The 27,814-nt window shown below is 44.5% G+C and overlaps 1 pseudogene; it reads left to right on the top strand.

The window, feature by feature from the left end:
- The first annotated feature begins 1,081 nt into the window (after positions 1 to 1,081).
- LOC114439918 (cytochrome P450 2K1-like) lies at positions 1,082 to 27,690 on the top strand (annotated as a pseudogene).
- Positions 27,691 to 27,814: the final 124 nt, after the last annotated feature.

Below are 27,814 nucleotides of genomic sequence, written 5' to 3'. Positions count from 1 at the left end.
TGGCTGTTCTTTTTAAATTAAATAATGCTCTATGCAAATGGTAGCAAACACTAGTTTCTGATGTCTTATTTCTTCAGACGCTTTAACTTTATTTTCCTCTATTTGGATGCAGTGGGAACTTAACATTAATTTTTTCATGGTGTGTCCCATTATAGTGGATTATACAGGCAATAATTGACATTTTTTAGATTAGACATGTGGGTTAATGGTCAGTAATTTACAGCATGCATTATGACTCATTAATGTATTGACCTCACTACAGGCTTATGGTATGTGAGCTATAGCTTCCCACTCAGGTGAAATTATGGCCTGACTGGCTGGAGTTGTTAAGGGTTTTTAAGTGTTTTTAAATCTTGGTGTTGTATTATAGTTTCATGTTATGTGCAGTCCGTTTTCCTGAGTAGAAATTATCATTTTTTTTTATTATTGATTTTTATTTCAATTTATTTATTTTTTTTGGTCAGTCAGAACAAGAGTCAAATCATTTCTTTCTCTGTGATTGAAGCATTTAAACACCACAACAAAGCTGCCTGGCTGTAAGGGTCCAAAAGGTCAAACCTGAGTACCTCTTTAGGTTACTGGTGTAGATAACTTTAAAGTAAACACAATGTGTAGCATCCAATGTTTTCGCAGCAGAGCGCTCAGTCCTGACGTATAACAGAACAACAACCAGTGTTTTCCATTTCAAACAGCAACTGGTTGAAATCTGATTAGTCCCTAATTCACCTTGTGTTCATTTTCACCATACCAGATCAGAATGTGCAATAACAGTTCAGTACTGAAGTCACTTTATTCTGTTATTTAATCAGGCATTCATTCACCTTGTGTTCATTTCTGTTTTGTTCTTCTTATGTTTGCTGTTGCTGCTGTAACAATGTGAATTTCCCCTGCGGGGACTAATAAGGGATTATCTTATTTTATCTTAATGCACTGGCCAAACTAGTGTTGTAGCCTCCTCTCTGCTCCTATGAGATGTGTCTCTATGTGCGTTAACAGCCCATTGTGGAGTTAAGAGCAGCATAAACAGCCCAGTGAGAGGCCAGTGAGTGTAGGAGCCATTTACCCTTTAACAGCAGAGCAAATGGGTCTTTTGGAGGATTGTATCTTCTTTTTCTGCTCCAGTCCCACCACTGTTTTGGGCGTCGTTCTGCTGCTTGTACTTTATCTGGTCTCTGCTAGTTTCACCTTTGGGAAGGTGGGGATTGAACCTCCAGGGCCGAGGCGCCTGCCCATCCTTGGAAACCTGTTGCAGCTTGATCTCAAGAGACCCTACAGAACGCTGTGTGAGGTGAGTTAGCCATGCTCGCTCAAAACAAGACTCTTTGTTGAACATCAGTTCATTTGTTGTAAATGTATCAATTGTCTCCAGCTTTCAAAGATATATGGATCCGTTTTTACGGTTTACTTTGGAACCAGTAAAGTGGTCGTCCTGGCTGGATACAAGACAGTCAAAGAGGCTCTGGTCAACAATGCAGATGTGTTTGGGGACAGAGACATCACCCCGATATTTCAAGACACAAATCGAGGACATGGTAGGATCTTCCTTTACCAAGCAATTTTTTTGCAGTGTAGTTTGTTGGTTAGAATCTCTAATGAGCATTATGTCTCATGCATAGGCGTCGCTACCATTATATCAGAGGGGGACATGCCCCCCCCCCCCCCCCCCCCCCCACATTTTAAAACGGCCCGTTTGGACCCCCCCACATTTAGTGAGTAGGAAACTCCACCTAACGCTGTTTCGATTGCTCGTGAAAAACTCCGTTCCACTTGGTTCATAAGAGAATAACCTCACCGCTGAAATCCACTCCATGTTTTCCTGGTTACCACAGCGCTGCAATACCGTTACTATAGTAACAGACCTAACAAAGCCAGTGGTCTCTTCGAGCGAGCGTAAAACACCGTAAAGAGAACCGTCGGTGCTGGTCGAAGCTGGAGGAGGTGACGTCAGTGTCATCCCACAAAGTCCAGCTCATGCTGAAGCCTGACTGTTTGTCACATGGCCCCAGGAGACGTTAGGTTGATGTTAAATCAACTTAGAAACGTTGGGAGGAAGCTGCTGTTTACTGTCAGTTACAGTAGACGGTCTTATTTGTCTGACGACATGTTGTTGTCTTTTCTGCTCCCTCCCCACACACAATGGACATGAGGAGATTCTAACAAAGACACGGAGAGTTAGAGTTGTTTTCAGCATTAACCCATGTTGTAATAAGGGCCAGGTTAGCTCCTGTTAGCCTGCTAGCTTCAGCCTCGCCGAGCCAGTGCACACAGCCACCTGCTCCTATTCTTATCAGCAAGAATAAAACACATGTGATGGACGTCAGGACACAGTGGAGCATTATATGAACAGGGACACACTGATGCAGCAGATGAGGCAGCGCATCATTATAAACACATCCACAAGGTTTGTTGTGAATTAAGTAGTTTTATAAGCAAATAAAAATAAAGACATGCATTTATTTGTAAGTTAGTATTTTTAGTGTTTCAGTATTATCTGCATTAAGCAGTTTGGTTCATTTTTCTATGGGATTTGCCAGTTTTTTGTCTCTGTAAATGAGAGAAGGCCTCAGATATGGAGGCTGTTAGTGTAGTAGCACCAGTATGTTTGACAAAACTGTTGTTTCACTTGGAATTAGTTTCTGTTTGTCACCGAGTTTTTGTTGAATCTGTCTCTGAAATAGTCATGAAGTGTTTACTTCTGTAGGTAAAATAGTTTAACAACCTGCTAAAATCCACAGGAAAACGCAACTACTTCATATTATTATATTATATTTCATAATATACTGATGTACTTTTTTTCACCACCCACCCACAGAAGGTGTCCCCCCCACAGTTTTAATGCTTCCTACGCCACTGGCTAACGTGATGCTAACGTGATGCTAACAGGCTCTTTCTGCATTTTGAAGCAGTTTTTCTTCCATTTACCGTTGATCTGATCTGACAAACTTGATGTGGATACAAAGACTTTGTTCTTGTCGATGGTCATTATCATTATGGGCGCTGCTAAACATGCTGCGTTGTCTCTCTGTTGTTGTAGCTGAGGACGAGCAGAGCAGCGTCGTCTGTCATAGACCTGCTGCTGTTGTCATTGTTCAGTTTACTGCTGCTCTCTTTATGTCTTGCTGTAATTACTGTACATTGTGTAATTGTGATATTCTCTCCACAGCTCTGTGATCTTATGACCAGACGCTGCACCAGACCAGTCTTCACCTGCCTGAGGACAGCACGTGATAATAATTGTTATCACTGTTTTTGTTCTATCCTGTATATGTAATGCATTTTATTCAAATCCAAATACAGTAAACTGTTGCCAGCATATCTGGGTTTCATTATTTGTGCAGCATTTTAAAATAACAAATGTAAGACATTGAATGTTTAATGCAACAGACCACACACACAGTTACAGTTTTTCAGTGAACAGATTATTCTCATGTATGATCAACAAAAACAAAAAAAGAACAGAAGCACCAAACATGTTAGAAGCTGAAGAGATAACAGGTCAGTTCCAGGTGTGGGACGCCTCCCTGCTACACAGGCAAAGCCAGTCTGGTTGGCCTGGTCCGCAGTGTCTAGCTGAAGAAGAGAAGTCAGCTCCTCATACGCCATGACGCCTCCTTCCGTTCTTTCTTTTCTTGCTTCTCTCTCTCCTCACGTTCTTTCTTTTCCTGCTTCTCTCTCTCCTTGCAATCCTTCTTTTCTTGCTTCTCTCTCTCCTCACGTTCTTTCTTTTCCTGCTTCTCTCTCTTCTTGCGATCCTTCTTTTCTTGTTTCTCCCTCTGCTCACGTTCTTTCTGCAGCTTCTTATCTGCCTTTTTTTGCTCCTTCTTGGAAATCTTAGGCTCGCTGAGTTCCTCTTCCAGGAGCCTCTTCTCCTCTCTAACCTCGTTAAGGAGCTGCTGCATGCTCTCAAGGCTTTCGTCTTTAACTGCGAGCACCTCTTCCAGGTGCAGCAGTCGTGTGTGCATCACCTCTGCGCTCTCCTTCAGTTGGCAGTCGAGAGCGTTTTTTTTACTGGTCATAGTGATGATGATGTCTTTATCCTCTTCTACGTGGGAGTGCAGAGTGCTAAGTTTACAGGTCATATCAGCACACCTCCTGTCCAAAATTATAGACCATCTCATAGAAACAGCTTTGTGCTGCAGCTCTTCCACAGTGTGTCTGAGGCACCGATTTTTATCGTTGGCTTCTTTGAGCTGCACATCCATAAACTGTTGTTGTGAATACATGTACTCATGCATGCCTGCCAATGCACGCTGTTTAATGGCCAGATCCTCCTTTAATGCTGCTGCCTGCTCCTCCCACTTTTGCTCCTTGTGGGCCATCTTCTTTTTTAGAGAAGCCAGGTCGGCACGCAGCTGATCGTTTTCTGCACGTAGCAGAGCAGCACTCTCGCTCCTGAACATATCTTTATCGTTGAAGAAATGATTGTGAATGCTGGAAATATTGTTCTGCTGTGTTCTAAGAAATAGTCCTCGCTCAATGGAAAATAATCCTGAATGCTGAATCACTGTGTGCCAAAATGCTCTTGTTTGTGTACTAAGCTCCACGGCGACAACCTGTTGTCATCAAAGGTTGTCGCCGTGGAGCTTAGTTCAGTGTTTTGTTTTGATTGTGGTGTGCCGTCTCCATGGTAACTTCACCCGGTTAGTACGGTAAAATAACACATGAGACGTTTCAGTATATTCACGGCATTCAGATTTGTGATTTTAACAACTAGCTAGCTAGTATGGTATCCAATGATACCAGATGTCGCCTTTCCCTTTAAGCCTCACCGCATGGGATGTCCTGTCCACCATCTGATTTGGTCCAGTCCACCTAGGCTCCGACCACTTCCTTTTTATCACCTTCAGGAGGACCCACTCGGCTGTGTGTGGTGTGGCTCCGCCTGGACTCTCCGTCTCTCCTTTCACCTGTAATGCAAAAGCTGACACCAAAGCTTTAAATTCATTATATTATGGTTTCTATTAACACCATACTGCATACTCTTTCAGTCTCAGCGGGCCAGCTGGTCTGGGAAACTGTAGACCTGCAAGAAGCTCATAGGTTGTAAATCATATGGTTATTAACAGAACATCATACACACATCAAGTCAATAGAAAATATTTGAACCCATGTTAATTTGGTCTGTGCACAGATTTTAGCCCATTTTTTGTTTTAGGTTTTAGTTTCATCCTTTCCACTTTTCCCTGTGACTGTGGCTGATATACTGCACCATACCTATGTTTTAGGCCTAAAGCCTGCTCCACCTTGCAACCCCCCTGCAGAACCTGGGTCAAATACATTAATACCTGTCTCACCCTCTTTTTTTCTGGAACAGAACACCATTCACAACTCCACCTGTTTCAGAAACATCCAGATAAAATGGAGCTAAGTGATCTAGGTGAGCCAGATCGGTGGAAGTTGAGACAATGAAAGAGACAAGAGTACAGGAGGCACAAAACCTACATCAGTAAATGTGTGATAGCTGTGCGATAGTGTGGCTAACATCTCCTGAGCCTTATTATGCCTCTACTGTATGAATGGTAACCTAATAAGCTTTAAAGGATGAAGAATTCTAAACACCTATCCTCTGTGATGGCCTATTCATTAGAAATAGCTTTTCCTAACCATGGAGCCTAATTCTGTAATATTATGTGTGGAACAATGACTAAGCAAACAAGTGGCACACTATTATCTGCCATTTTGAGCCATTTAAACTATTCTGGTGTTAACTATACGTCAGCAGCTACTCCCTCCTCAGCCACAAACAAGACAGAAAACGAGTCCAGCAGATATCTTCACAAGACATCTGTATCGTAGTGGTTCTCATCAGCCACTGTCCAGTTACTCCAACACTCTGGGAGCATAAAAAGTCTGTCCAGTAACAAATGTCCCTATTAATCCATCTGGGGAGCACATAATGGAGGTTCCAGTCTCTGGGCATCAGATTCACTGGTGATGAGCTGGAGCGAATGAAACAATGACTGTGGTGCTGGCCTGCTGACACAGTTTTACAAGTTCTGTGAATGGCAGATGTTGCCAACCGACGGAATAATGTGAGATGCCACTTCCCTGGGGAGGATACCAGGGAGCCCCTTGTGGTCACTCACGGGGCTGCTTGTAGTGACAGTCTCTTTCCCAGTGGCCAGGTTTTCCACAGTAGAAGCAGTCACCCCCACTCATACCGCTGTATCCACCCCTTCCATGCCCCCCTCCCCCACGGCCACCCTCTTTTCCCCTCCAGTTACTTCCTCTATGATGTTGGCCCAAGGTGGCGTTAAATACATATCAGGATTACCCACAACTGGGGACTGTGGCTGGGGTGGGGGAGCAGGCTGAGGTACTCAGTTGTTTTCTATATGTAAATTCATATGGTGTACAACATGTCTCTCCCAATCAACAGAATCACTTCCTGGTAAATCAGGGTCATTTTTCAGGGCCTGCTGAAGCAACAGGGGAAGCCCCTCCTCTGTTGCCTGTCTATACCAGTGCTGCTGGGCACCAGGTTGACTAGAGTTCACTCCTGTCTGTCTGTCTGTTACTCGCCCCCTCCCATCAGGGACAGTCATGATGGGGTACATCCCAGCGGTGGGGTCTGAGGCGAGGCAGAAGCTACAGCAGAGGCGGGTGAATAGGGAGGCGGTATCTCAGCCCCCTGAGTTCCCTCGCTCTCTACTTCCTGTTTAATGTCAGTGGTACTACCGGACTCCTCACAATCATCATCTATGCAGCACAGATATGCCTGATATAGAATCTTACGTCTCTCCTCATCTGCCTTCACTGCCTTCTTCAACTCAACTGTCTCTAACACTAATAATCTAATAATCTCCTCCTTTCTCTCGCTCTCTAGTCTAACTTTATTCTCCGCTGTTGCAATCACACTGGTTAGCGACTGTCCCCGTGACCGTGGGAATAAAACGCTCTATGAAAAGATTTATTCTCATGAATTTATCAGTTATCAGAAAAGGGTCCAGACAGAATCATCATTCCGTCTGGTTTCGGACCTCCATTTTGGTGATGTACAGAATCCACATTAGAGTTCTGTACAGGCTGTGTTAGTCAGAATAATCAGCAGTGTATGGTGTGCATGACTGAGGTGTGTGCATGCAGGACCCAAACAAACCAGGACCCTGAGACTTGGAGGAGGAAGAGTCTAGGTCCCAGCTAAACATGGGCCTAACAGCTACAGTAGTGTTGGAAAGCTTGTAAAGCTGTCTGTGTTTCTGCAGAAATATACAGTTTTGAAATAAATGGCCTCATCCATGGACCGGTCCAGGTCCAGGTCCAGGTCCAGGTCCAGGTCCAGCAGAGTGTGCAGTGTGCTGCTGCTTTGTTCTTGAACACATGCAGATGTGTGAATAATGTGAGTGTGAGCTGTGACATGAAGAAGAGTCTTGGACAGTTAGAGACGTCCTCTTACCTCTGAGCTGTGGTCCGGCTCTCATGGTCCCCACACAGAGTCCTCTTAGAGGGAGGGACTCCCTCCTCTCTGTCCTCACACTGACTCATAGCACTCATAGCTCATCCACCTTCATGTGTGGAGCTGCTGGTTCTGCTGCAGTCTGTCTGACAGGAAATGAACAATGAACAGAAACCACGCCTTGAACACAGCACACCTGACACAACACTGACATGAAGGGGTTAACAGTGGATAGAACAGGTCTGAGTGCAGAGTCACCCAGCTGTCAGACAGGTTCAGTCGTCCTTTATATAGAAGCCCTTTATGCCTCTGGCTGTAAATCAGTCCACAGACACTCCCTCCTCAGCCCTTGTCAACAGCACCTCACCATCACAGAGAAAAACAACTGTTTCCAAACAGAGAGAAATCTGCATCTTGCTCACCTGTTTCATCTCCATGGTGACAGCTGATCCAAAAGAAGAGAGTAGATAAAATGACATCTTCAATAAAACAGTCACACATGAAAAGCTTTGTGGACTAACCTGCCCAGTAAGAAGAAGGGAACAGTGCAGGTCCATCAACAGACACACCGTGGAGAAGCTTGTGAATTCTGACCAGATATAGAGTCTTCATCCTCCCCATCCTCTTCCTCTTTGGACCAGGCTGCTTCAACACTGCAGTCAGACATGGAGGATGTGAAGTTGCTGCAGCTGAGTCTTTGTCTGAGGAGTGTTGTGTCACAGATGTAGCCTCTTTGTGGAGCTGACTGGCTGAGGAGAGATTTAGGAGACTTTACATTTGGAGTTTGACGATATGAAGGAGGAAATATGAAGAGAGTGGAGGTAAGATGGCTGACCCTGCATGTCTTCTAGCTGTTGGATGTATCTGGCTGCCTCTCTACTGTTGATGTGGAAGCGGTGACTGTCACTCAGGTGTCTTAGGACATGTTTAGAGTGGAAGGCTGAATGAGTGTAGTACACCATCGTAGGGAGGCACAGAGAGCCCACTGCAGGTAGGCTGGCAGCTTTCACCAAGCTAAGTGCTAACGTCATAGGCGTCGCTACCATTATATCAGAGGGGGACATGCCCCCCCACATTTTAAAACGGCCCGTTTGGACCCCCCCACATTTAGTGAGTAGGAAACTCCACCTAACGCTGTTTCGATTGCTCGTGAAAAACTCCGTTCCACTTGGTTCATAAGAGAATAACCTCACCGCTGAAATCCACTCCATGTTTTCCTGGTTACCACAGCGCTGCAATACCGTTACTATAGTAACAGACCTAACAAAGCCAGTGGTCTCTTCGAGCGAGCGTAAAACACCGTAAAGAGAACCGTCGGTGCTGGTCGAAGCTGGAGGAGGTGACGTCAGTGTCATCCCACAAAGTCCAGCTCATGCTGAAGCCTGACTGTTTGTCACATGGCCCCAGGAGACGTTAGGTTGATGTTAAATCAACTTAGAAACGTTGGGAGGAAGCTGCTGTTTACTGTCAGTTACAGTAGACGGTCTTATTTGTCTGACGACATGTTGTTGTCTTTTCTGCTCCCTCCCCACACACAATGGACATGAGGAGATTCTAACAAAGACACGGAGAGTTAGAGTTGTTTTCAGCATTAACCCATGTTGTAATAAGGGCCAGGTTAGCTCCTGTTAGCCTGCTAGCTTCAGCCTCGCCGAGCCAGTGCACACAGCCACCTGCTCCTATTCTTATCAGCAAGAATAAAACACATGTGATGGACGTCAGGACACAGTGGAGCATTATATGAACAGGGACACACTGATGCAGCAGATGAGGCAGCGCATCATTATAAACACATCCACAAGGTTTGTTGTGAATTAAGTAGTTTTATAAGCAAATAAAAATAAAGACATGCATTTATTTGTAAGTTAGTATTTTTAGTGTTTCAGTATTATCTGCATTAAGCAGTTTGGTTCATTTTTCTATGGGATTTGCCAGTTTTTTGTCTCTGTAAATGAGAGAAGGCCTCAGATATGGAGGCTGTTAGTGTAGTAGCACCAGTATGTTTGACAAAACTGTTGTTTCACTTGGAATTAGTTTCTGTTTGTCACCGAGTTTTTGTTGAATCTGTCTCTGAAATAGTCATGAAGTGTTTACTTCTGTAGGTAAAATAGTTTAACAACCTGCTAAAATCCACAGGAAAACGCAACTACTTCATATTATTATATTATATTTCATAATATACTGATGTACTTTTTTTCACCACCCACCCACAGAAGGTGTCCCCCCCACAGTTTTAATGCTTCCTACGCCACTGGCTAACGTGATGCTAACGTGATGCTAACAGGCTCTTTCTGCATTTTGAAGCAGTTTTTCTTCCATTTACCGTTGATCTGATCTGACAAACTTGATGTGGATACAAAGACTTTGTTCTTGTCGATGGTCATTATCATTATGGGCGCTGCTAAACATGCTGCGCTGTCTCTCTGTTGTTGTAGCTGAGGACGAGCAGAGCAGCGTCGTCTGTCATAGACCTGCTGCTGTTGTCATTGTTCAGTTTACTGCTGCTCTCTTTATGTCTTGCTGTAATTACTGTACATTGTGTAATTGTGATATTCTCTCCACAGCTCTGTGATCTTATGACCAGACGCTGCACCAGACCAGTCTTCACCTGCCTGAGGACAGCACGTGATAATAATTGTTATCACTGTTTTTGTTCTATCCTGTATATGTAATGCATTTTATTCAAATCCAAATACAGTAAACTGTTGCCAGCATATCTGGGTTTCATTATTTGTGCAGCATTTTAAAATAACAAATGTAAGACATTGAATGTTTAATGCAACAGACCACACACACAGTTACAGTTTTTCAGTGAACAGATTATTCTCATGTATGATCAACAAAAACAAAAAAAGAACAGAAGCACCAAACATGTTAGAAGCTGAAGAAATAACAGGTCAGTTCCAGGTGTGGGACGCCTCCCTGCTACACAGGCAAAGCCAGTCTGGTTGGCCTGGTCCGCAGTGTCTAGCTGAAGAAGAGAAGTCAGCTCCTCATACGCCATGACGCCTCCTTCCGTTCTTTCTTTTCTTGCTTCTCTCTCTCCTTGCGATCCTTCTTTTCTTGCTTCTCTCTCTTCTTGCAATCCTTCTTTTCTTGCTTCTCTCTCTCCTCACGTTCTTTCTTTTCCTGCTTCTCTCTCTTCTTGCGATCCTTCTTTTCTTGTTTCTCCCTCTGCTCACGTTCTTTCTGCAGCTTCTTATCTGCCTTTTTTTGCTCCTTCTTGGAAATCTTAGGCTCGCTGAGTTCCTCTTCCAGGAGCCTCTTCTCCTCTCTAACCTCGTTAAGGAGCTGCTGCATGCTCTCAAGGCTTTCGTCTTTAACTGCGAGCACCTCTTCCAGGTGCAGCAGTCGTGTGTGCATCACCTCTGCGCTCTCCTTCAGTTGGCAGTCGAGAGCGTTTTTTTTTACTGGTCATAGTGATGATGATGTCTTTATCCTCTTCTACGTGGGAGTGCAGAGTGCTAAGTTTACAGGTCATATCAACACACCTCCTGTCCAAAATTATAGACCATCTCATAGAAACAGCTTTGTGCTGCAGCTCTTCCACAGTGTGTCTGAGGCACCGATTTTCATCGTTGGCTTCTTTGAGCTGCACATCCATAAACTGTTGTTGTGAATACATGTACTCGTGCATGCCTGCCAATGCACGCTGTTTAATGGCCAGATCCTCCTTTAATGCTGCTGCCTGCTCCTCCCACTTTTGCTCCTTGTGGGCCATCTTCTTTTTTAGAGAAGCCAGGTCGGCACGCAGCTGATCGTTTTCTGCACGTAGCAGAGCAGCACTCTCGCTCCTGAACATATCTTTATCGTTGAAGAAATGATTGTGAATGCTGGAAATATTGTTCTGCTGTGTTCTAAGAAATAGTCCTCGCTCAATGGAAAATAATCCTGAATGCTGAATCACTGTGTGCCAAAATGCTCTTGTTTGTGTACTAAGCTCCACGGCGACAACCTGTTGTCATCAAAGGTTGTCGCCGTGGAGCTTAGTTCAGTGTTTTGTTTTGATTGTGGTGTGCCGTCTCCATGGTAACTTCACCCGGTTAGTACGGTAAAATAACACATGAGACGTTTCAGTATATTCACGGCATTCAGATTTGTGATTTTAACAACTAGCTAGCTAGTATGGTATCCAATGATACCAGATGTCGCCTTTCCCTTTAAGCCTCACCGCATGGGATGTCCTGTCCACCATCTGATTTGGTCCAGTCCACCTAGGCTCCGACCACTTCCTTTTTATCACCTTCAGGAGGACCCACTCGGCTGTGTGTGGTGTGGCTCCGCCTGGACTCTCCGTCTCTCCTTTCACCTGTAATGCAAAAGCTGACACCAAAGCTTTAAATTCATTATATTATGGTTTCTATTAACACCATACTGCATACTCTTTCAGTCTCAGCGGGCCAGCTGGTCTGGGAAACTGTAGACCTGCAAGAAGCTCATAGGTTGTAAATCATATGGTTATTAACAGAACATCATACACACATCAAGTCAATAGAAAATATTTGAACCCATGTTAATTTGGTCTGTGCACAGATTTTAGCCCATTTTTTGTTTTAGGTTTTAGTTTCATCCTTTCCACTTTTCCCTGTGACTGTGGCTGATATACTGCACCATACCTATGTTTTAGGCCTAAAGCCTGCTGCACCTTGCAACCCCCCTGCAGAACCTGGGTCAAATACATTAATACCTGTCTCACCCTCTTTTTTTCTGGAACAGAACACCATTCACAACTCCACCTGTTTCAGAAACATCCAGATAAAATGGAGCTAAGTGATCTAGGTGAGCCAGATCGGTGGAAGTTGAGACAATGAAAGAGACAAGAGTACAGGAGGCACAAAACCTACATCAGTAAATGATGAAGACCGTATGCTGTGTGATAGTGTGGCTAACATCTCCTGAGCCTTATTATGCCTCTACTGTATGAATGGTAACCTAATAAGCTTTAAAGGATGAAGAATTCTAAACACCTATCCTCTGTGATGGCCTATTCATTAGAAATAGCTTTTCCTAACCATGGAGCCTAATTCTGTAATATTATGTGTGGAACAATGACTAAGCAAACAAGTGGCACACTATTATCTGCCATTTTGAGCCATTTAAACTATTCTGGTGTTAACTATACGTCAGCAGCTACTCCCTCCTCAGCCACAAACAAGACAGAAAACGAGTCCAGCAGATATCTTCACAAGACATCTGTATCGTAGTGGTTCTCATCAGCCACTGTCCAGTTACTCCAACACTCTGGGAGCATAAAAAGTCTGTCCAGTAACAAATGTCCCTATTAATCCATCTGGGGAGCACATAATGGAGGTTCCAGTCTCTGGGCATCAGATTCACTGGTGATGAGCTGGAGCGAATGAAACAATGACTGTGGTGCTGGCCTGCTGACACAGTTTTACAAGTTCTGTGAATGGCAGATGTTGCCAACCGACGGAATAATGTGAGATGCCACTTCCCTGGGGAGGATACCAGGGAGCCCCTTGTGGTCACTCACGGGGCTGCTTGTAGTGACAGTCTCTTTCCCAGTGGCCAGGTTTTCCACAGTAGAAGCAGTCACCCCCACTCATACCGCTGTATCCACCCCTTCCATGCCCCCCTCCCCCACGGCCACCCTCTTTTCCCCTCCAGTTACTTCCTCTATGATGTTGGCCCAAGGTGGCGTTAAATACATATCAGGATTACCCACAACTGGGGACTGTGGCTGGGGTGGGGGAGCAGGCTGAGGTACTCAGTTGTTTTCTATATGTAAATTCATATGGTGTACAACATGTCTCTCCCAATCAACAGAATCACTTCCTGGTAAATCAGGGTCATTTTTCAGGGCCTGCTGAAGCAACAGGGGAAGCCCCTCCTCTGTTGCCTGTCTATACCAGTGCTGCTGGGCACCAGGTTGACTAGAGTTCACTCCTGTCTGTCTGTCTGTTACTCGCCCCCTCCCATCAGGGACAGTCATGATGGGGTACATCCCAGCGGTGGGGTCTGAGGCGAGGCAGAAGCTACAGCAGAGGCGGGTGAATAGGGAGGCGGTATCTCAGCCCCCTGAGTTCCCTCGCTCTCTACTTCCTGTTTAATGTCAGTGGTACTACCGGACTCCTCACAATCATCATCTATGCAGCACAGATATGCCTGATATAGAATCTTACGTCTCTCCTCATCTGCCTTCACTGCCTTCTTCAACTCAACTGTCTCTAACACTAATAATCTAATAATCTCCTCCTTTCTCTCGCTCTCTAGTCTAACTTTATTCTCCGCTGTTGCAATCACACTGGTTAGCGACTGTCCCCGTGACCGTGGGAATAAAACGCTCTATGAAAAGATTTATTCTCATGAATTTATCAGTTATCAGAAAAGGGTCCAGACAGAATCATCATTCCGTCTGGTTTCGGACCTCCATTTTGGTGATGTACAGAATCCACATTAGAGTTCTGTACAGGCTGTGTTAGTCAGAATAATCAGCAGTGTATGGTGTGCATGACTGAGGTGTGTGCATGCAGGACCCAAACAAACCAGGACCCTGAGACTTGGAGGAGGAAGAGTCTAGGTCCCAGCTAAACATGGGCCTAACAGCTACAGTAGTGTTGGAAAGCTTGTAAAGCTGTCTGTGTTTCTGCAGAAATATACAGTTTTGAAATAAATGGCCTCATCCATGGACCGGTCCAGGTCCAGGTCCAGGTCCAGGTCCAGCAGAGTGTGCAGTGTGCTGCTGCTTTGTTCTTGAACACATGCAGATGTGTGAATAATGTGAGTGTGAGCTGTGACATGAAGAAGAGTCTTGGACAGTTAGAGACGTCCTCTTACCTCTGAGCTGTGGTCCGGCTCTCATGGTCCCCACACAGAGTCCTCTTAGAGGGAGGGACTCCCTCCTCTCTGTCCTCACACTGACTCATAGCACTCATAGCTCATCCACCTTCATGTGTGGAGCTGCTGGTTCTGCTGCAGTCTGTCTGACAGGAAATGAACAATGAACAGAAACCACGCCTTGAACACAGCACACCTGACACAACACTGACATGAAGGGGTTAACAGTGGATAGAACAGGTCTGAGTGCAGAGTCACCCAGCTGTCAGACCGGTTCAGTCGTCCTTTATATAGAAGCCCTTTATGCCTCTGGCTGTAAATCAGTCCACAGACACTCCCTCCTCAGCCCTTGTCAACAGCACCTCACCATCACAGAGAAAAACAACTGTTTCCAAACAGAGAGAAATCTGCATCTTGCTCACCTGTTTCATCTCCATGGTGACAGCTGATCCAAAAGAAGAGAGTAGATAAAATGACATCTTCAATAAAACAATCAAACATGAAAAGCTTTGTGGACTAACCTGCCCAGTAAGAAGAAGGGAACAGTGCAGGTCCATCAACAGACACACCGTGGAGAAGCTTGTGAATTCTGACCAGATATAGAGTCTTCATCCTCCCCATCCTCTTCCTCTTTGGACCAGGCTGCTTCAACACTGCAGTCAGACATGGAGGATGTGAAGTTGCTGCAGCTGAGTCTTTGTCTGAGGAGTGTTGTGTCACAGATGTAGCCTCTTTGTGGAGCTGACTGGCTGAGGAGAGATTTAGGAGACTTTACATTTGGAGTTTGACGATATGAAGGAGGAAATATGAAGAGAGTGGAGGTAAGATGGCTGACCCTGCATGTCTTAGCTGTTGGATGTATCTGGCTGCCTCTCTACTGTTGATGTGGAAGCGGTGACTGTCACTCAGGTGTCTTAGGACATGTTTAGAGTGGAAGGCTGAATGAGTGTAGTACACCATCGTAGGGAGGCACAGAGAGCCCACTGCAGGTAGGCTGGCAGCTTTCACCAAGCTAAGTGCTAACGTCATAGGCGTCGCTACCATTATATCAGAGGGGGACATGCCCCCCCACATTTTAAAACGGCCCGTTTGGACCCCCCCACATTTAGTGAGTAGGAAACTCCACCTAACGCTGTTTCGATTGCTCGTGAAAAACTCCGTTCCACTTGGTTCATAAGAGAATAACCTCACCGCTGAAATCCACTCCATGTTTTCCTGGTTACCACAGCGCTGCAATACCGTTACTATAGTAACAGACCTAACAAAGCCAGTGGTCTCTTCGAGCGAGCGTTAAACACCGTAAAGAGAACCGTCGGTGCTGGTCGAAGCTGGAGGAGGTGACGTCAGTGTCATCCCACAAAGTCCAGCTCATGCTGAAGCCTGACTGTTTGTCACATGGCCCCAGGAGACGTTAGGTTGATGTTAAATCAACTTAGAAACGTTGGGAGGAAGCTGCTGTTTACTGTCAGTTACAGTAGACGGTCTTATTTGTCTGATGACATGTTGTTGCCTTTTCTGCTCCCTCCCCACACACAATGGACATGAGGAGATTCTAACAAAGACACGGAGAGTTAGAGTTGTTTTCAGCATTAACCCATATTGTTATGAGGCCAGGTTAGCTCCTGTTAGCCTGCTAGCTTCAGCCTCGCCGAGCCAGTGCACACAGCCACCTGCTCCTATTCTTATCAGCAAGAATAAAACACATGTGATGGACCGTCAGGACACAGTGGAGCATTATATGAACAGGGACACACTGATGCAGCAGATGAGGCAGCGCATCATTATAAACACATCCACCACGTTTGTTGTGAATTAAGTAGTTTTATAAGCAAATAAAAATAAAGACATGCATTTATTTGTAAGTTAGTATTTTTAGTGTTTCAGTATTATCTGCATTAAGCAGTTTGGTTCATTTTTCTATGGGATTTGCCAGTTTTTTGTCTCTGTAAATGAGAGAAGGCCTCAGATATGGAGGCTGTTAGTGTAGTAGCACCAGTATGTTTGACAAAACTGTTGTTTCACTTGGAATTAGTTTCTGTTTGTCACCGAGTTTTTGTTGAATCTGTCTCTGAAATAGTCATGAAGTGTTTACTTCTGTAGGTAAAATAGTTTAACAACCTGCTAAAATCCACAGGAAAACGCAACTACTTCATATTATTATATTATATTTCATAATATACTGATGTACTTTTTTTCACCACCCACCCACAGAAGGTGTCCCCCCCACAGTTTTAATGCTTCCTACGCCACTGGCTAACGTGATGCTAACGTGATGCTAACAGGCTCTTTCTGCATTTTGAAGCAGTTTTTCTTCCATTTACCGTTGATCTGATCTGACAAACTTGATGTGGATACAAAGACTTTGTTCTTGTCGATGGTCATTATCATTATGGGTGCTGCTAAACATGCTGCGTTGTCTCTCTGTTGTTGTAGCTGAGGACGAGCAGAGCAGCGTCGTCTGTCATAGACCTGCTGCTGTTGTCATTGTTCAGTTTACTGCTGCTCTCTTTATGTCTTGCTGTAATTACTGTACATTGTGTAATTGTGATATTCTCTCCACAGCTCTGTGATCTTATGACCAGACGCTGCACCAGACCAGTCTTCACCTGCCTGAGGACAGCACGTGATAATAATTGTTATCACTGTTTTTGTTCTATCCTGTATATGTAATGCATTTTATTCAAATCCAAATACAGTAAACTGTTGCCAGCATATCTGGGTTTCATTATTTGTGCAGCATTTTAAAATAACAAATGTAAGACATTGAATGTTTAATGCAACAGACCACACACACAGTTACAGTTTTTCAGTGAACAGATTATTCTCATGTATGATCAACAAAAACAAAAAAAGAACAGAAGCACCAAACATGTTAGAAGCTGAAGAAATAACAGGTCAGTTCCAGGTGTGGGACGCCTCCCTGCTACACAGGCAAAGCCAGTCTGGTTGGCCTGGTCCGCAGTGTCTAGCTGAAGAAGAGAAGTCAGCTCCTCATACGCCATGACGCCTCCTTCCGTTCTTTCTTTTCTTGCTTCTCTCTCTTCTTGCGATCCTTCTTTTCTTGCTTCTCTCTCTCCTTGCGATCCTTCTTTTCTTGCTTCTCTCTCTCCTTGCAATCCTTCTTTTCTTGCTTCTCTCTCTCCTTGCAATCCTTCTTTTCCTGCTTCTCTCTCTTCTTGCGATCCTTCTTTTCTTGCTTCTCTCTCTCCTTGCGATCCTTCTTTTCCTGCTTCTCTCTCTTCTTGCGATCCTTCTTTTCTTGTTTCTCCCTCTGCTCACGTTCTTTCTGCAGCTTCTTATCTGCCTTTTTTTGCTCCTTCTTGGAAATCTTAGGCTCGCTGAGTTCCTCTTCCAGGAGCCTCTTCTCCTCTCTAACCTCGTTAAGGAGCTGCTGCATGCTCTCAAGGCTTTCGTCTTTAACTGCGAGCACCTCTTCCAGGTGCAGCAGTCGTGTGTGCATCACCTCTGCGCTCTCCTTCAGTTGGCAGTCGAGAGCATTTTTTTTACTGGTCATAGTGATGATGATGTCTTTATCCTCTTCTACGTGGGAGTGCAGAGTGCTAAGTTTACAGGTCATATCAACACACCTCCTGTCCAAAATTATAGACCATCTCATAGAAACAGCTTTGTGCTGCAGCTCTTCCACAGTGTGTCTGAGGCACCGATTTTTATCGTTGGCTTCTTTGAGCTGCACATCCATAAACTGTTGTTGTGAATACATGTCCTCATGCATGCCTGCCAATGCACGCTGTTTAATGGCCAGATCCTCCTTTAATGCTGCTGCCTGCTCCTCCCACTTTTGCTCCTTGTGGGCCATCTTCTTTTTTAGAGAAGCCAGGTCGGCACGCAGCTGATCGTTTTCTGCACGTAGCAGAGCAGCACTCTCGCTCCTGAACATATCTTTATCGTTGAAGAAATGATTGTGAATGCTGGAAATATTGTTCTGCTGTGTTCTAAGAAATAGTCCTCGCTCAATGGAAAATAATCCTGAATGCTGAATCACTGTGTGCCAAAATGCTCTTGTTTGTGTACTAAGCTCCACGGTGACAACCTGTTGTCATCAAAGGTTGTCGCCGTGGAGCTTAGTTCAGTGTTTTGTTTTGATTGTGGTGTGCCGTCTCCATGGTAACTTCACCCGGTTAGTACGGTAAAATAACACATGAGACGTTTCAGTATATTCACGGCATTCAGATTTGTGATTTTAACAACTAGCTAGCTAGTATGGTATCCAATGATACCAGATGTCGCCTTTCCCTTTAAGCCTCACCGCATGGGATGTCCTGTCCACCATCTGATTTGGTCCAGTCCACCTAGGCTCCGACCACTTCCTTTTTATCACCTTCAGGAGGGCCCACTCGGCTGTGTGTGGTGTGGCTCCGCCTGGACTCTCCGTCTCTCCTTTCACCTGTAATGCAAAAGCTGACACCAAAGCTTTAAATTCATTATATTATGGTTTCTATTAACACCATACTGCATACTCTTTCAGTCTCAGCGGGCCAGCTGGTCTGGGAAACTGTAGACCTGCAAGAAGCTCATAGGTTGTAAATCATATGGTTATTAACAGAACATCATACACACATCAAGTCAATAGAAAATATTTGAACCCATGTTAATTTGGTCTGTGCACAGATTTTAGCCCATTTTTTGTTTTAGGTTTTAGTTTCATCCTTTCCACTTTTCCCTGTGACTGTGGCTGATATACTGCACCATACCTATGTTTTAGGCCTAAAGCCTGCTCCACCTTGCAACCCCCCTGCAGAACCTGGGTCAAATACATTAATACCTGTCTCACCCTCTTTTTTTCTGGAACAGAACACCATTCACAACTCCACCTGTTTCAGAAACATCCAGATAAAATGGAGCTAAGTGATCTAGGTGAGCCAGATCGGTGGAAGTTGAGACAATGAAAGAGACAAGAGTACAGGAGGCACAAAACCTATATCAGTAAATGATGAAGACCATATGCTGTGTGATAGTGTGGCTAACATCTCCTGAGCCTTATTATGCCTCTACTGTATGAATGGTAACCTAATAAGCTTTAAAGGATGAAGAATTCTAAACACCTATCCTCTGTGATGGCCTATTCATTAGAAATAGCTTTTCCTAACCATGGAGCCTAATTCTGTAATATTATGTGTGGAACAATGACTAAGCAAACAAGTGGCACACTATTATCTGCCATTTTGAGCCATTTAAACTATTCTGGTGTTAACTATACGTCAGCAGCTACTCCCTCCTCAGCCACAAACAAGACAGAAAACGAGTCCAGCAGATATCTTCACAAGACATCTGTATCGTAGTGGTTCTCATCAGCCACTGTCCAGTTACTCCAACACTCTGGGAGCATAAAAAGTCTGTCCAGTAACAAATGTCCCTATTAATCCATCTGGGGAGCACATAATGGAGGTTCCAGTCTCTGGGCATCAGATTCACTGGTGATGAGCTGGAGCGAATGAAACAATGACTGTGGTGCTGGCCTGCTGACACAGTTTTACAAGTTCTGTGAATGGCAGATGTTGCCAACCGACGGAATAATGTGAGATGCCACTTCCCTGGGGAGGATACCAGGGAGCCCCTTGTGGTCACTCACGGGGCTGCTTGTAGTGACAGTCTCTTTCCCAGTGGCCAGGTTTTCCACAGTAGAAGCAGTCACCCCCACTCATACCGCTGTATCCACCCCTTCCATGCCCCCCTCCCCCACGGCCACCCTCTTTTCCCCTCCAGTTACTTCCTCTATGATGTTGGCCCAAGGTGGCGTTAAATACATATCAGGATTACCCACAACTGGGGACTGTGGCTGGGGTGGGGGAGCAGGCTGAGGTACTCAGTTGTTTTCTATATGTAAATTCATATGGTGTACAACATGTCTCTCCCAATCAACAGAATCACTTCCTGGTAAATCAGGGTCATTTTTCAGGGCCTGCTGAAGCAACAGGGGAAGCCCCTCCTCTGTTGCCTGTCTATACCAGTGCTGCTGGGCACCAGGTTGACTAGAGTTCACTCCTGTCTGTCTGTCTGTTACTCGCCCCCTCCCATCAGGGACAGTCATGATGGGGTACATCCCAGCGGTGGGGTCTGAGGCGAGGCAGAAGCTACAGCAGAGGCGGGTGAATAGGGAGGCGGTATCTCAGCCCCCTGAGTTCTCTCGCTCTCTACTTCCTGTTTAATGTCAGTGGTACTACCGGACTCCTCACAATCATCATCTATGCAGCACAGATATGCCTGATATAGAATCTTACGTCTCTCCTCATCTGCCTTCACTGCCTTCTTCAACTCAACTGTCTCTAACACTAATAATCTAATAATCTCCTCCTTTCTCTCGCTCTCTGGTCTAACTTTATTCTCCGCTGTTGCAATCACACTGGTTAGCGACTGTCCCCGTGACCGTGGGAATAAAACGCTCTATGAAAAGATTTATTCTCATGAATTTATCAGAGTTATCAGAAAAGGGTCCAGACAGAATCATCATTCCGTCTGGTTTCGGACCTCCATTTTGGTGATGTACAGAATCCACATTAGAGTTCTGTACAGGCTGTGTTAGTCAGAATAATCAGCAGTGTATGGTGTGCATGACTGAGGTGTGTGCATGCAGGACCCAAACAAACCAGGACCCTGAGACTTGGAGGAGGAAGAGTCTAGGTCCCAGCTAAACATGGGCCTAACAGCTACAGTAGTGTTGGAAAGCTTGTAAAGCTGTCTGTGTTTCTGCAGAAATATACAGTTTTGAAATAAATGGCCTCATCCATGGACCGGTCCAGGTCCAGGTCCAGGTCCAGGTCCAGGTCCAGCAGAGCGTGCAGTGTGATGCTGCTTTGTTCTTGAACACATGCAGATGTGTGAATAATGTGAGTGTGAGCTGTGACATGGAGAAGAGTCTTGGACAGTTAGAGACGTCCTCTTACCTCTGAGCTGTGGTCCGGCTCTCATGGTCCCCACACAGAGTCCTCTTAGAGGGAGGGACTCCCTCCTCTCTGTCCTCACACTGACTCATAGCACTCATAGCTCATCCACCTTCATGTGTGGAGCTTCATGTGTGAGCTTCGAGCGAGCGTAAAACACCGTAAAGAGAACCGTCGGTGCTGGTCGAAGCTGGTCGAAGCTGGAGGAGGTGACGTCAGTGTCATCCCACAAAGTCCAGCTCATGCTGAAGCCTGACTGTTTGTCACATGGCCCCAGGAGACGTTAGGTTGATGTTAAATCAACTTAGAAACGTTGGGAGGAAGCTGCTGTTTACTGTCAGTTACAGTAGACGGTCTTATTTGTCTGACGACATGTTGTTGCCTTTTCTGCTCCCTCCCCACACACAATGGACATGAGGAGATTCTAACAAAGACACGGAGAGTTAGAGTTGTTTTCAGCATTAACCCATGTTGTAATAAGGGCCAGGTTAGCTCCTGTTAGCCTGCTAGCTTCAGCCTCGCCGAGCCAGTGCACACAGCCACCTGCTCCTATTCTTATCAGCAAGAATAAAACACATGTGATGGACGTCAGGACACAGTGGAGCATTATATGAACAGGGACACACTGATGCAGCAGATGAGGCAGCGCATCATTATAAACACATCCACAACGTTTGTTGTGAATTAAGTAGTTTTATAAGCAAATAAAAATAAAGACATGCATTTATTTGTAAGTTAGTATTTTTAGTGTTTCAGTATTATCTGCATTAAGCAGTTTGGTTCATTTTTCTATGGGATTTGCCAGTTTTTTGTCTCTGTAAATGAGAGAAGGCCTCAGATATGGAGGCTGTTAGTGTAGTAGCACCAGTATGTTTGACAAAACTGTTGTTTCACTTGGAATTAGTTTCTGTTTGTCACCGAGTTTTTGTTGAATCTGTCTCTGAAATAGTCATGAAGTGTTTACTTCTGTAGGTAAAATAGTTTAACAACCTGCTAAAATCCACAGGAAAACGCAACTACTTCATATTATTATATTATATTTCATAATATACTGATGTACTTTTTTTCACCACCCACCCACAGAAGGTGTCCCCCCCCACAGTTTTAATGCTTCCTACGCCACTGGCTAATGTGATGCTAACGTGATGCTAACAGGCTCTTTCTGCATTTTGAAGCAGTTTTTCTTCCATTTACCGTTGATCTGATCTGACAAACTTGATGTGGATACAAAGACTTTGTTCTTGTCGATGGTCATTATCATTATGGGCGCTGCTAAACATGCTGCGTTGTCTCTCTGTTGTTGTAGCTGAGGACGAGCAGAGCAGCGTCGTCTGTCATAGACCTGCTGCTGTTGTCATTGTTCAGTTTACTGCTGCTCTCTTTATGTCTTGCTGTAATTACTGTACATTGTGTAATTGTGATATTCTCTCCACAGCTCTGTGATCTTATGACCAGACGCTGCACCAGACCAGTCTTCACCTGCCTGAGGACAGCACGTGATAATAATTGTTATCACTGTTTTTGTTCTATCCTGTATATGTAATGCATTTTATTCAAATCCAAATACAGTAAACTGTTGCCAGCATATCTGGGTTTCATTATTTGTGCAGCATTTTAAAATAACAAATGTAAGACATTGAATGTTTAATGCAACAGACCACACACACAGTTACAGTTTTTCAGTGAACAGATTATTCTCATGTATGATCAACAAAAACAAAAAAAGAACAGAAGCACCAAACATGTTAGAAGCTGAAGAAATAACAGGTCAGTTCCAGGTGTGGGACGCCTCCCTGCTACACAGGCAAAGCCAGTCTGGTTGGCCTGGTCCGCAGTGTCTAGCTGAAGAAGAGAAGTCAGCTCCTCATACGCCATGACGCCTCCTTCCGTTCTTTCTTTTCTTGCTTCTCTCTTTCCTTGCAATCCTTCTTTTCTTGCGTCTCTCTCTTCTTGCAATCCTTCTTTTCTTGCTTCTCTCTCTCCTCACGTTCTTTCTTTTCCTGCTTCTCTCTCTCCTTGCGATCCTTCTTTTCTTGCTTCTCTCTCTCCTTGCAATCCTTCTTTTCTTGCTTCTCTCTCTTCTTGCGATCCTTCTTTTCTTGTTTCTCCCTCTGCTCACGTTCTTTCTGCAGCTTCTTATCTGCCTTTTTTTGCTCCTTCTTGGAAATCTTAGGCTCGCTGAGTTCCTCTTCCAGGAGCCTCTTCTCCTCTCTAACCTCGTTAAGGAGCTGCTGCATGCTCTCAAGGCTTTCGTCTTTAACTGCGAGCACCTCTTCCAGGTGCAGCAGTCGTGTGTGCATCACCTCTGCGCTCTCCTTCAGTTGGCAGTCGAGAGCGTTTTTTTTACTGGTCATAGTGATGATGATGTCTTTATCCTCTTCTACGTGGGAGTGCAGAGTGCTAAGTTTACAGGTCATATCAACACACCTCCTGTCCAAAATTATAGACCATCTCATAGAAACAGCTTTGTAGACCTGCAGCTCTTCCACAGTGTGTCTGAGGCACCGATTTTTATCGTTGGCTTCTTTGAGCTGCACATCCATAAACTGTTGTTGTGAATACATGTCCTCATGCATGCCTGCCAATGCACGCTGTTTAATGGCCAGATCCTCCTTTAATGCTGCTGCCTGCTCCTCCCACTTTTGCTCCTTGTGGGCCATCTTCTTTTTTAGAGAAGCCAGGTCGGCACGCAGCTGATCGTTTTCTGCACGTAGCAGAGCAGCACTCTCGCTCCTGAACATATCTTTATCGTTGAAGAAATGATTGTGAATGCTGGAAATATTGTTCTGCTGTGTTCTAAGAAATAGTCCTCGCTCAATGGAAAATAATCCTGAATGCTTGAATCACTGTGTGCCAAAATGCTCTTGTTTGTGTACTAAGCTCCACGGCGACAACCTTTGATGACAACAAAGGTTGTCGCCGTGGAGCTTAGTTCAGTGTTTTGTTTTGATTGTGGTGTGCCGTCTCCATGGTAACTTCACCCGGTTAGTACGGTAAAATAACACATGAGACGTTTCAGTATATTCACGGCATTCAGATTTGTGATTTTAACAACTAGCTAGCTAGTATGGTATCCAATGATACCAGATGTCGCCTTTCCCTTTAAGCCTCACCGCATGGGATGTCCTGTCCACCATCTGATTTGGTCCAGTCCACCTAGGCTCCGACCACTTCCTTTTTATCACCTTCAGGAGGGCCCACTCGGCTGTGTGTGGTGTGGCTCTGCCTGGACTCTCCGTCTCTCCTTTCACCTGTAATGCAAAAGCTGACACCAAAGCTTTAAATTCATTATATTATGGTTTCTATTAACACCATACTGCATACTCTTTCAGTCTCAGCGGGCCAGCTGGTCCGGGAAACTGTAGACCTGCAAGAAGCTCATAGGTTGTAAATCATATGGTTATTAACAGAACATCATACACACATCAAGTCAATAGAAAATATTTGAACCCATGTTAATTTGGTCTGTGCACAGATTTTAGCCCATTTTTTGTTTTAGGTTTTAGTTTCATCCTTTCCACTTTTCCCTGTGACTGTGGCTGATATACTGCACCATACCTATGTTTTAGGCCTAAAGCCTGCTCCACCTTGCAACCCCCCTGCAGAACCTGGGTCAAATACATTAATACCTGTCTCACCCTCTTTTTTTCTGGAACAGAACACCATTCACACCATTTCTCAGCAAATACACATACATACATATCATGACGTGTGTCTTGTGGATTGGTCTTCATCACTTACAGTTTTTCAGTTAATGTTACACAAGTCTGATGAGTTTAATACTTTCTGTATCAGAACGTTTTAATAACAAAATGTAACAGTAGAGTCAACAAAGTAAGCACATATGAGTTAAGACCATTTTTAAGTAATGTTACAATTACATTTTACAGTGTGATGATTATTACTATTATCTCTTCACAATAGAAGATGATGTGTGTTCTGGCCTACTGATACCAACTAGAAAGCCCTATTGGACATAATTATACCACTGATAATGGCCACTCATTGGGTTTTACAGGGAAACCATTCGATACAACGCGTCCTTTAAATTACGCCACATCAAATATCATCTCCTCCATCGTGTATGGAAGCAGATTTGAATATGACGACCCTCGATTCAAAAACTTGGTGAGTCGAGTCAACGAGAGGGTACGGATCGGAGGCTCTCTGGCGATCCAGGTGAGCTGACATTACAACATGTTTGAAAATGATTGACACAAAGGTGGAGAAGATTGAAGCAAGGCGTCTGGACTTGTAGACGTATGATGACCTGGATGACTGAGAATCTTCATCAGCAGATTGACACAAAGGGTCATTTAAGTGATCATGATGTTGGACTGCGTAAGGTTAATGTTAGACAGTAGTAAAATGTTTTTTTCCACCTTGATATTCCTTTTAAATAGACCATCTGTGGGTTAAATTAATTTAGTTTTTGTCCTTTCACAGCTCTACAACATGTTTCCCAGGCTCCTCCACTGGATTAAAAACCGTCAGGTGATATTGAAGAATGTTGAGATGACTGTCAGAGATGTGAAGGATTTAATCAAGCATCTGAAAGAGACACTGAACCCTCATACATGCAGAGGGCTGGTGGACTGTTTTTTGATTCGGAAGCAGAAAGAAGAGGTGAGATGACACATTTCTAATCGTCTTTTATGTCATAATAAAACTGTGAGTGCTCCTTCTTCTAGGACTCTTGTGTTAAGGACACTCACTACCATGAGCAGAACTTGCTGTTCACAGTGATCAACCTGTTTTCTGCTGGTACTGATACCACAGCAACCACACTGAGATGGGGCTTACTGCTAATGGCTAAATATCCACATATACAAGGTGAGGAGTCAGAGATGAGGCCGGAGTGAGTCTTGACACCTTTAGGTTAATCTCATTGGTTTTCTCTCTGCAGATCGTGTCCAGGAAGAGCTGAGAACAGTGATAGGAAGCCGTCAGGTGCGGGTAGATGACCGGAAAAGCCTGCCATACACTGATGCTGTCATCCATGAGGTACAGAGACTGGCTAACATCGTCCCAATGGCCATTCCTCACAAAACCAGCCGAGACATCGTCTTCCAGGGACACTTCATCAAAGAGGTGAGAAGCTCTCAAGGTGTTGTTTCCACAAATGTTTTTTTTTTATTTAACCTTTATTTAACCAGGTAAAACCCATTGATTCAAGGGTGACCTGGCCAAGTGGTCAGCAGCACATGTCAAGAGCATTAGAACAACAATTAAAAGAGTCAATCAAGATAAAAGACAGTTATCAAAGCAGTAAAATGAGTGCAGCAATAGAAAGACATCTTAAAAGCACAGGCACTGATGGATGGATGCTTTTTGCTTAATGCGTAACAAGGAATTTAAAGCTTTAAATGAGAGTCTCAGAAATTTTCTTAGTCTGAACTCCACGCTGAAGGGGCAGACTAGCTTAATGCCCGCTTTCCCAGTTCAGTCCGCATACGAGGAACCTGCAGGTGGTAAATGCCGCTGGATCGTAGGGCATAGTGGCTGGTAGTTTGCTGGAGAAGAGTACACAGATAAGGTGGAGCCAAACCAAGGAGGGTCTTATAGACCAACGACATCCAATGGGTGTGCCTCCTTGTGCTCAGGGAAGGCCACTCAGCTTTGGCATACAGTTCACAGTGATGGGTGAGGCGGGTACAGCCAGTCACGAACCTCAAGGCACAGTGGTAAACAGTGTTCAAGGACTGAAGGCATTTGGACGATGCAGTCATGTGTACAACATCACCATATTCAATCAGTGGTAAAAAGGTTGCCGATACCGAAAGTCTGCGGGCTCTATGTGAAAAACAACATTTGTTCTGAAAATAAAACCCAAGTTTCACCTACAGTTTGTGGACTAAGTTTGAAATATGTGCTTTGATCGACAGCTCTGAGTCATTAAAAAACAAGATATTTATATTATATTATTATATTATTTAACCTGACCAGTTCAATTTGTTTCCCTTGAAGTGTTGTTACAGGCAAGTTATCCTGTCCTCTACACTTTGGTGAAAATGCCATCACTTTTGTTTTTTCTGCATTTTAAACCAAGTTCGGTGATTGCAGATGTAATTGAGCAGTGGTAAAAACTCAAAGGCTTATCTAATAACATTATGTTTCTGGACATACGGACTTCTCTGCATCCTGTTCTCTTCTGTCCCCACAGGGAACCACTGTGTTTCCCCTCCTCACCTCTGTCCTGTTTGATGAGAGCGAATGGGAGAGCCCACACACTTTTAACCCTTCTCACTTCCTGGATAAGGAGGGGAAATTTATCAAAAGAGATGCTTTCATGCCCTTTTCTGCAGGTGTGACATCTTTATAGATCCTTAATAATGTACACCTACACAAGTGTGATTGCATTTGAAAGTGAAACTCTTTGTTCTTACAGGTCGCAGGTTGTGTCTCGGAGAGAGTCTCGCAAAGATGGAGCTCTTCCTCTTCTTCACCTCCATCCTTCAGCGCTTTCGTTTCACTCCTCCACCTGGAGTCTCAGAGGAGGACCTGGATCTGACACCAGCCATGGGCTTCACCCTCCCTCCTTCTCCTCATAAGCTGTGTGCTTGTGTGCTGTCCATCAACAATGAAGAAGACAGCTGATGTATGATGATGATGATGATGGCATTGGGGTGTTGTGCACTAACAACACCAGCAGATGTCCCCATTTCAACACAGATATCAGAGTTCAGATCAGACGGGAGGAAACTGTTTTAGATTTTTGGAC

The sequence above is a fragment of the Parambassis ranga genome, chromosome 8 (assembly GCF_900634625.1).
Source record: "Parambassis ranga chromosome 8, fParRan2.1, whole genome shotgun sequence".
NCBI lineage: Eukaryota > Metazoa > Chordata > Actinopteri > Ambassidae > Parambassis > Parambassis ranga.
Note: the sequence above shows the minus strand (reverse complement) of the source record. Positions and strands in the feature narration are given on the sequence as shown.